Source organism: Manis javanica, chromosome 12 (assembly GCF_040802235.1).
Source record: "Manis javanica isolate MJ-LG chromosome 12, MJ_LKY, whole genome shotgun sequence".
NCBI lineage: Eukaryota > Metazoa > Chordata > Mammalia > Pholidota > Manidae > Manis > Manis javanica.
In genome coordinates, this window is record NC_133167.1 from 20,049,238 (window position 1) to 20,060,628 (window position 11,391).

The following is an 11,391-nucleotide window of genomic DNA, read 5'->3' on the forward strand; positions in this document are numbered from 1 at the left end:
TAAGGTGTATGTAGGGAAGTTCCTTGCATAGGGATAGAGGAGAGAAGAGAAAACCAAAGATTCTGAAACCTAACAACACGGTAGGAGGGTGGAGTCTGAGTTGACAAAAACAGCCACAAAGGTTTTTAAAGAGGATGTGTAATATTTACTTTAAAACCTTTTGTGGTTTTTCAATATAAATAACATTCATTTCCCAAATGGTCAGAAAATTACAGTGTAATTTTCCAAATTTAATAATATGACTTTCATGCAAATATAAAATGAATATATGTCAAAAATTTTATTTAGCTCATTAATGCAGAAAACTATAATATTAAGACTAAAGTGAGGATTTGAAGAACAGCCATAAATATATGGAAAAATGCTTAAATGAATTTACTAATAGATGCAAAACTGGTTAATTTTTTATAGAGCAGTTACATTTTATATTTGGGTTCAATCTTTTCTATTTGGCAGAAATGAATTATATTTTTACTGGGAAAAATTCATTCCACTGCCTCAGACAAGAGTGATTTGCATTACTATAATTTTTTTTACAACCCAAGGGAGTTGTAAAACAGCCTAATTAATAGGAAGATAATCAGAGATGCACACCTGTATAAAACCAGATAATCCCCAGATAGTCCACCAGACCATGCCTAGGCCTTTACTGAAAGGACATACAGGAATCTTAGTAATCCCTTTTGCTCATTTATTTCCAAGTGGATGATTTTTCTTGGTGGAAAAGACAAGGGAATACACACTGTCTTGATGAAAATGATGGAAGAGGATTAAGATACCTGTTTGAGTTGATGTGTTAAAGGAAGTCAATAGCATGGGCAGAATGGTGTGTCAATCCATGCACTCATCTAATTCAATGGAAACTAGAGTTCATTGCTTAGGTAATCAGAAGGACAGAAACTAACTGGGAAGTGTTGGGGGAGGACTTCAGACTGCTTATGAGATGCAAACTGGGGCCGCATCAATCCCATTGGATTTTTAACAAGATGACCACAAACACACCTGACATTTTGGCTGTGCTTTTCACAAAATGATACTCAGTTGTAAGCGTTGAGGATTCTGCTTCCTTCAACTTCTATCGGGAAGTTCTGGAGAATAACAAATTTCAAACCTGTTCAGTAATGGTAACATCTTCAAACATAGCAGCAATTTCATTCCTTTTCCAAAGGCCAGTCTAGCACTTCAAATCCCTGAAGACCATGCCTTCTCTGGGTTGGCACCTAATTTTTAAAAAGCCATGAGTAAATGAACAGAAGTATACTTTTATCAGCAATGGCTCCTAAGGTGGTTGAGGATTCTTCTCATTTCCCCGTCCCTGTCCCTGTCAGAGATTGTGGGTCACTGTTTGGAGGTAACTGAAGAGATTAGAGAACTAGCTGGATCTGGTGCCAACAACCAAATCAAAACCTAAAGTTGGCTGTTCTAGATTTCTTAATGCCACAGTGCCATTTTGCAATCTTGGGAGAAGTTCAGGACTTGTTTCGAGAGGCAGCATAGCACAGTGGTTAAGAGTTCTGGTCTGATAACCATACTCCCTGAGTTTGAATCACGATTCTACCCTTTACCAGTAACATAACCCTGGACAAGTAACCTAACTTCTCTCTGCTTCAGGTTCCCTAATAATAAAAGATGATAGGTGTTAATGTTCTTACAGAATTGAAGCAAGTGTTAAATAAATCAATTTGTATAAAATAAGCCTGACACGTACTAAGTATTATAGATACTAGCTTTTGTTCTAAATTGGCAGCTTTAGCTCCAAGATCAAGGTTAAGAAATGTTTCCATGTTCAAATACACACACATATGTATACACACACATATGTATATGTATGTGTATATATCAAAAGTGTATGAATCAGAATTCTACCACAGAAATAGAATCAGTAGGGTACATATGCACACACATACATATTTGTTGAGTGGTATTAGATGTGTGTGTGTGTGTATAATATATATAAAGAAAGAAAGCATATATATAACATGTATTATATTGTATTGTCAATGGGTTTCAGTCCCGGGCAAGTTCGCTATGGATTCAGTGTGACCAAAAAAAATGACAGTAAAACGTTCTTGGGGTGAAAGGGTCATACCCAACTTTATTTCCATGGTGGCAGGTCAATCACTAAAATCCCATCCACTCAGAGCGAGTCTGCATGCAGCAAGCTGGTCTCTCCCTCTGGGCCTCTCTGCCTCCACAGCCGTCCTCTGGGCCTCTGTCCTTGGTGCTGCCACCACTCCAGCCTCTGCTCTGCTCTCCTGCAGCTGCAGCTGTGCCACCCTGTCACACAGAGCACTGGGTGGAGCTCCTTATATAGAGTCAATAGCAACATATTGCCCACATGTGTGTAGTGAGCTAAGCAACCAGGGCCAGTTGAGAATCTTGGCCACAGGAACTTTAATTTTATCCACATATATACACACACAAACACACACACACATATTGATTCTGAGGAATTGGTTTATACATTGTGAGGTCTGGCTTGGCAAGTCCAATATCCATAAGGCAGACCAGCTAGCTAGAACCTCTTAGGCAGCAGCTAACACTGCTAAGTGTCCACGGGTGGAATTTCTTTTTCTTCAGGGTAACCTCAGTTTTGTTCTTAAGGCTTTTCAACTGATTAGATGATGCCCACCCATATTACAGAGGAGACTCTCCTTTACTTAAAGTCAACTGATCGTAGATATTAACCACATATGCAAAATACCTTCACAGCAGCTCTTAGATTTGGGTTTGATTGAATAAGTGGTTACTACAGCCTAGTAAGTTGCACAAAACTAAACATCGCAGGAGTCTTCCCTTTCTAGATTGTACTTCCTGATGTCTAGGCTTTTTAATAGAGCATGAGGAAATAGACTTCACCCTGGCAGTATTATTATGACTTTGCTGCCATCATTTGTTTTTGATTCTGAGAAATAATTAGGTAGCTCTTTGTGAACAATATCCAGAAGCTGTTTTTCCTTTACTTTTCCCCACTGGAGAAGTACTTCAAGAAGATCATCAAGATGTAATTGCTCTTGACATCTGAGTTTGTCACTTTCCATCATCCAATTGGGGGCACAATTTTCTTCATAGTAACTGAAGAGAGTCTTGGTGTTAGGGAAGGAGCCTTGCATTTCTTCTAGTAAGGACCCTAGAATCATAGAATTTCAGAGGCAAGAGCCACTGTCCTTCCTCCTTGTATAACAAAGGTGCTGAAGCCCAAAGGATCTGGTATCACACAGCAAATCAGGTTTGAAGCAGGAATACAGCCAGGTTTTCTAATTCCCAGGTGAGGCTTTAATCTCTCCTGATCTTTTCCACTCTTTTTCTGGTCAACACATTATCCTCAGCTATTCAAACTATAATGACAAAAGGCCTAGCATTAAACCTGAAGATTCTGTAAAGCATCTTTAAACCTTTTCAGTAAAGTTAGTGTTAAGTCAAGGTAGTTATAATCTCATTATTTTTGCTTCTTTCTTACAGTAGTGGAAATGGTGGAATACTTGATAATATAATGCTTTAGATAAGCACAAAAAGTGTAGAGAGAACGAATACTTAAATTTGAATCACTAAAAATCTAAATGAATGTTTATTTCTAAAACATCTCAACTTGTGTGACAGTGGGTAGTTAGCTTTGTTTCCTTAGTGCATAGACCAATAACAGCTACAAAGGATGTCATTCAAAAACCAATAGGATTGATTTCAAATGAACATTTATTTATGTGGACATAGAGGCCACAGTCAGTCTTGTACCAAAATTAGATATGAGAATGTCTGTCTTCTTAAATGCCCATATTGGAACTTGTGGGTAAATTGAAAGTTCCTATGTCCAGGATTCTCACCTGGTCCTGGTCAGCTTGTTCACTACACACGTGTGGGCAGTACCTTGTTATTGACTCTATATAAAGAGCTCTACCCAGTGCTCTTGGTGACACCATGGCATGGCTGCAGGAGAGCAGAGACTGGAGTGGTGGCAGCACCGAGGGGGCAGAGAGGCCCAGAGGCAGAAACCGGCTTGCTGCATGCAGACTCGCTCTGAGTGGATGGGGTTCTAGTGATTGACTTGCCACCCTGGGAATAAAGTTGGGTATAAGCTCTTTCACCCCAAGAATATTCCATTGTCATTTTTCATTTTCATTGAATCCATAGTGAACTTGCCTGGGGTTGAAACCCATTGGCAAGAGCCCTTTGAAAATCAAATATCATTAATGATTTTTAACCTGTAGTGCAAAGAACAGTGTTTGACACATACCTGAAAATTAATAGATGAATTAAGTGCACTCCTAGAATTAAGGTCTTCTACTTGCTTTAATATAGGTGGTTAGGGATGGCAAAACACTTCCCAGTTCTTTTGAGATGGAGCAAATTGTCATTACTTATTAGTTATTTGTGAGATATATATTCAGAAATATGTTTGAAGCATTTATGCTGGAGGTATGGTCAAGTGTTTTCAAAGAGGAATGACAAGGCATGAAGATAATAAAACATTGAAAGTAACATTTTTACAAAAGTAACATAACAATGAGTTACTGCTTTGCTTCCTTATATATAGTGAAATGGGACATGAGATATATTGTACATCTTTGTATTTCTCTTTTTTTCTATTAAAAAGGGACCCAATTAGGAAGTTTCAATATTTAGTATTTATATAATATGTAATCATATAATTAAATATTGGGCTTATAATATATAACAAAACATTTATAAGCCTGTTTCAAATTTTTATAGCTCTATTACATGTATATAGGACTTACCAAGTTATGTTTACTGCAGGGTTAAACATGTAGGAAAGAAAAAGTGGAATGGCTAAAACATAGAAGAATTCCCTTTGGGAAAGTATGATGCCACCAGTAGACACCGTAATACAGGCAGACCCTCTGCTTGTCTAATCCACAGACAGATGCCAATATTCAACAAGATCCTAGCTAACAAGTCCTTTGTGGATAGTATTTGTTGAAGGTTGAAACTATTTCTAATTTGGTACCTATAAATCAGTCATTCTCTAATAGACCTGCGTTTCTTAAAAAGAGTTTAAATTCTAAGACAAGCCCAATCTCAGGAAGTTTATATGTTTTCAAGGAAATTCTGTGAAATGTACTGTACCTGAATTTCTTAATTTGAAATATTTCGGACCAACTTTCTATCACCATGAAGAAGGTCATGCATTTCTCTATAAGGTTGTGAGCCACTGGAGGGTAGGGATAGTGTACTTGTCTTTTATGCAATGTAGTATTTGGCATGTGTAATAACGGTAGCAGTAAATACCATTTATTGAACATTTATTTAATGGCCAGTAATTACATTAGTTTAATCATATCAAAATGTTAATTAGCTAAATAAATTATATTTATTTAATGTAGATAATGGCTCTAGGCACTTAAAACGCACTGCAGTGTTTGATGTTAACACCAGGTTTGCATTTATTTATGAATTTATCTCCATTTTAAAGGGAAGAACTAGACTCAGAGATGTACAGGAACATAACAAGAAAGTGGCAGAGTCAAATTTCAAGGTGAGATCTGGCAGATTCCATTGGGTCTGCCTTCTTTCTCCTGCATTCAGTAAATGTTGAATGAATGAATGGTCTACTTTAAAATCTTTATATAAACTATGGGATAGTTGCATGTATGCATTTAATATTAAGGAACTAATGAGACACTTAAACTTTAAGGGATTATTGCCATGTTCTAAAGTAGACATTTTATTTCTGATAGCACGAGAACAAACATCCTGGTATTATATTCATTCATAAGCTTTGGGTGTTTTCTAGTGATTCTGATACAGCTTGTTTGTTCATGCAATACATTGATTTACTGTTGTCCTCCCACCAGGGAGGAGACTCCTTCTTATTCACACAGGATACCTTCTATTTAGATCACATTAGATAAATACATGTTCAACTGGAATTGAGTAAGATTTAGGAAATAAAAGTGTGACCAATTGACACATCATTCTCATCATGATTACAAAGTGCAGAGTGTACAAAATCCTCCTGATCTCTAGGCAAAGAGATTTGCCACTCTATAAGCATCTCATTACTGTAAGAAAGAGTGCTTGGGGCAGTTTGCAAACTCTGCCCCTGACTGCCACATTTGCATCAAATCTTGAAAGCAAGCAAAGAAGTGATCCTGTGTTGCATGAGGTTAATCTAGAATTTTTGTATGTGTATTTATCTTAAATAAGGTTGAATAAAGCAGTGAATGCAGAGTAAGCTGTATAACTTTTATATACTGTTTACTATATGCCACGTAATACTCAAGATGGTCTACTAGAATTTTTTCATTTAATCCTCTCCTTTAAAGCTTCTATGAGGTTGGCACTATTAACTTCATTTTATGCATGAAGACACAGCAGATAGAGTAAGTTGCCAAGAGACACACAGAGGCAGGAGTGAAGGAAAGATGTAAACTCATTTGTCTAACTCCAGGGCCCACATTCTTAACCTCTTTCCAAACTGCTTCTGAACAGTCTTCCTTGACTCAAAGATTGAGACACTTTGACCCAGTACAAGTTGTCTGTGGACATTTAAGACTTCACATGTTTACAATAAACTCTTTCCTCTCCTGCCCCACCACCATGGCCTTGATTGTCCTCCTCTTCTTTCTTTGCCTCTTATTTCTTTTCACATATTCCTCAACTGTGAAACACTGTCATCTCTCAGTTACCCCTACTATTTAATTTGTTGTCAAGCTCTGTAACTTCTTTCTGCAATGTGCCTTGATTGTCTTCTTTCTTTTCCTAACCAATTTCCACTACTTCAGAGCTCATCCCTTCTCATCTAGGAACCTGCAGTCATTTTTTGATTAATGGTCCCACTTCCTTTATCATTATTGTTGTCATTATTCTTATTATCAGTACATCCAATCATTATTCCAAACTTCATCCTAAAGCTAAGCTGTGGTGATTCCTGACCCCAGATTTTTTAAAACAATTCTTACATCTCTTTTGCATATGAGATTATGTCCAATTTTCTCACCTGAGTCTGTGAGGAAATGAATGGAGACGTCCCTTCCCATTTGCTTTCAGAAAAGGGTCAGGGTTTTTCTAACCATTCTCAAGTTCGGTTGTGGCCCTGGATTTCAAACAGCCACCAGAAGTAGTCACATGGTTCTTTTCATAGTAAGTCCTGGGTTGTTATTTCATAGGCAGGGAAATCAAGGCCATGTTACAAATAGAAATATGATTTCCTCATAGGAGACTAAACTGTTGTTTTTAGAAGGAAATTAACATTTGCTCTAGTGAGATGTGTTTGCATAGTACTGACTTTGGAGGAACCCAGTTATAGCCTCTGATCATTCAGCTTCTTCCCCCACCTCAAGGGAGCAGAACCCATTCACCTTCTTCAGAGCTTGAGAATGATAAGCAAAGGAAAGACTGCTTTAGTATTTAGTTGAAGACTAAGGCTCCAATGCTGTCAAAATACAAGAAGGGAAGTAGCTTTCTTTTCTTAGTGGGAAAGGGATGGAGATTTGAGACAAAATAAACTGGGATTCCATAGGTGGAAACTTGAGACTGAAAAGGGATTATGAGATGATTGTCAGGGATTTAAAAGATAAACCCTGGCTGGGAATGAAAGGGGCAACCTCCCTCTCTATCATACTCTGTAAGGATAAACCCTTATTCTAACTTTTTCTGTTCTTCTTCTTTTCTATTCCTTCTTCTTCCTCTTTCTTTTTAGCACCCATCACCCCATGATTTATAAATCAGTTTGTCTGATTGTTATCTATCTTCCTCTACTAAAATATAAGCCACATGAGGGTAAGGAACTTTATATAATTTTTGGCTTTCTTCCTAAACTCTGGAACAGGGCCTGGCACAAGTTAGGTGCTCAATAAACAGGTGTTGAATGAATGAAGGACCGAAAGAAGGAAGGCATGAAAGGGCTTGGAAGGCACAAACTGTGAAGGCTTTCCCCATCGTGTGTAGGGGAAGGGACTGGGTTGGACCTTGTTTTCCTACATTATCCCACTTTGGGAAGCTTTCCTGATCTTTCAGGAAGTGAACTGCTTAAACATGGAGGAATCTCATAAATCCAGTACAGAGCCAAAGAAGGAAAGTACAAGAGAATCCACACAATATGACTCTGTTTACGTAGAGTTGAGCAGACAAAACTAAACTATATTGTTAAAGAACACCTTCAAGGTTGGTAAGACTATTTAAAAAACAAAAACAAAAACAAGGAAATGATTATCAAAAATGCCAGGATAATGAGAGTTAGAAAGGTGTGATTGGTTGGGCTATTTTTCAGCCAGTATACGCCCACACAACCCTCCAGGTTGCTCTCAGTACTATTCTAACTTTTCCATGAAGTTGAAATATCTTAAATAATACCCCTAGAGATTTGGAAAATGTTGACAGTCACTTATTGTATAGCAAAACTCCCCAAAACGTAGTGATATAAAATTTAAAAAGAATTTTATTATGTTCACAGACTCAGCGCAAGATTACAGGGCTGGTTAATGGCTGAGCTACATTTGAATCAAGACTCCTGAATTCCAGCTGTTACTTTGCACAGACTGGCTCTTTGCTTCCCTTTCATTGAGTTCTTTTCTCTTCATTTCCTAGTGTTTTGATTTTTAGGTAAGCAGGAATATAGAGGAGGCAATTAGTATCTTATGTCATTCTTTTATGAGGCAAACTTCAAAGCTGGAGATGGCCTTTGATCTGTCTGTTGGTTTGAGAGCTTCCATCACCAAACTGCTTCAGGCCAACATTTGGTCAAGAGGAGGAGAGACTAGGACAACCAAGTACATAGTAAAGGAAACAAATCAGCTAAAACAACTAAGAAATTATAAGTACTATAGGAGATGGGAGGAATGGTTTATCCTAAATATTCTGGTAAAACAAAAGTGCCCAGGTGAAGTGAGAGTGACACACACATCCTGGAATTCCAAACCTTTAAACAAGGTGACTTGTACTTTTGGTTGCATAAGACATCAGTATAACTCATAGTAAAACAAAAGCTAGGATTTCCATCTGGGTTTATCAGTCTTCGTGCTGGGTGTACTCCCTGACTTAGATGTGATGTCAACAGGTTCATTGACAGATTGGTTTCCCCTCTGTCTGGTGCACAGACATATTCTTTATGTATTATCTGGGGTAACAAGATATCTGGTATCTGGTAGAAATAGGTTCAGAAGAGTAAACACCATAGACCAGCCATTTACAATCAAAGTGCTACTTGCTGGTTAGCTTTCTTAAAAATGGATTCTCAAAATAAAGAGAAACACACACCCACAAAACACTGTGCTTATGCTGGTTATTGGTCTCATTTCAAAATTTTCTTACACGCATATTTGTCTACCCAGGGGAAAAGAAGACATTGTTTGTACAGCATGGGGTATGATGTTTGGATTTTTTTTTAATTGGGGCAAAAGCACAATCATATGCTATTGCTTTGGGAACTGTTGCAGAGGTAAAGCATCAGAGAATCTGTCCAGACCACCTATTCAAGTTAGCTTACACTTGCCATCAGAAATAAAGTTCCAATTATTAGAAAGTTGAAGAGACTGTGAAATACCTCTTAAAATCATTTCTTTTTTGGTATGACTGATAATACACCAACCAAACGTATGTAATTTTTCACACTGATAACTTCTGAGCCCCCTTCCCTCAAACAGTTTGTGAAAGGTCCTTATTGTTCATACTTGAAGGGATTTTTCCTCAGCATGTGCTCATCATGCAACATCCTTGCTCATTTCTGGGTGCCCAGCTGTGCTTCTGTCTCTCCTCCTGTGCTTTCCTGTACCTCCTTGCTGGCTCCAAGTCACTCGCACATCTCTGGACCACTTGACTTCCTTGGAGGCAGGAGGCATCTGTGTGGGGAAGGACCTGGCTCATCCCATGATCCTTTCCAAGGCTTTAACTGGGTGTGGTGTATCCTGCTGTCTACTCCCACCACCTTGACAGCCTGGGAGAGGGAAGATGACAGAGTGTGGCCCCTCCCAAACGGGGCCTAGAGTAGGGGGGTCTGAGGGGACTGTTCTTACCCACACTAAATCTCCAGGCTCAAAGAGGGCCTTCTCAGGACCCCTCTCAGTGTTCTAGCACAGTTCCCACATGAGCCACTGAAACTCTGCAAGGCCTGTCCATATTTTACTAATTTGTTAGTTTCTTGGTCTATCACTAGATTAATCTTTAAGAAGGGCCGCCCGTATAGCATTTCAAAAGGACTGAGGCCTACAGTCATTGGTGTGTTTCTGAGTCTCAGTCGGGCCAGAGGGAGCAGTGCTGTTCAAGGCAGGTGTGTTTCTTGTGATAGTTTGCGTGTTTCTTAAGGTTCTTGTTTGTTTTTTCTACTTTCTCTGAGGATTGAGACCTCCAAGCACAGTGTAGAGGATATCAATGCCTAGAGGCCGAGAGACCCCCTGTGTCACTGCCCCGCTAAAGGCAGGCCCACTGTCACTCTGGATTCCTCGTGGTGTATTGAAATGAGGAATTTCTTGCACCCATGCCTTGATGGCTTCTCTAGCCTGCTCGGTCCTATGGGGGAAGGCTTCTACCCGTCTGGTAAAGGTGTCTACCCATACAAGTAGGTACTCTAGTCCCTTGTTTATTGGCATATGAGCAAGATCTATGTGCCAGTCCTCCCCGCTGCCTCCCTGCCTACTGTAACCCTGGAGGGCCATTCCTGCAGTTGAAGGGGTTATTTCACTGGTATAGCTCACATCCCTTAACAGGTTGCATTATTGTCTTCCTTACTCCGTCGCCTGTGAAAAGGCCCTTAGCTAGCTGATAAGTATTCTTAATTCCTAAGTAGAAAGTCTGATGCAGTGTTTGAGGACCTTCCCTGGGCTGCCAGCCCTCCTCAGTTTGAAGCCACTCATCAGGGAGAAGGATAATTCCCCGAGAGAGAGCCTCCTGCAGCTCCTCTGGGCTATGGTGGGGCCTCACATCCATGGGGGGACCCAGTCCGCAAGAGGGGCCTGCAGCTCAGAATGCCCTGTCGGGCTGCCAGCTTGACTTGCTGCTGGCCCTCCTGTTCCTTCCCCTGTTTCACTGGCAGTCCCTTACACTGGATGGCTGCTACTTTCTTGGGCTTGTGGACAGCCTGTAATAAGCATCCTATTTCCTGGTGGTGCTTTATAGGGCTTCCCTCTGAAGTGGTAAAGTACCTTTCCTTCCAGAAAGCAGCATGAGCATGGAGGACTGCGCATGCGTATTCAGGGTCGGTGTGTATACTGACTCTCGTTGCTGCTCCTGCTGCTAGCGCCCTGGCCCCTGCCATGAGCTCTGCTGATTGCGTGCTCGTGCCAGGCAGGAGAGGTGACTCTCTAAGATGTCAAAAGGAAAGACTACGGCACACGCTGCTCTGTGCTACCCTCCTTCCACAAATGAACCCCATCTGTAAACATGGTTAAGTCCATATTTGGGAGAGGGTGTCCTTCAGATCCTTACAAGCGTAAGACTTCA

General features: G+C 39.8%; 1 long non-coding RNA gene across 1 annotated transcript in view; it reads left to right on the forward strand.

Moving 5' to 3' along the window:
* Positions 1–9,178, forward strand: part of LOC140844960 (uncharacterized) — a 29,455-nt gene extending 20,277 nt beyond the window's left edge. The window contains exons 2-3 of the long non-coding RNA XR_012123546.1: positions 5,429–5,491; positions 8,411–9,178. This is a non-coding gene — a long non-coding RNA (uncharacterized lncRNA). The remainder of the gene's footprint in view (positions 1–5,428; positions 5,492–8,410) is intronic.
* The last annotated feature ends 2,213 nt before the right edge of the window (positions 9,179–11,391 follow it).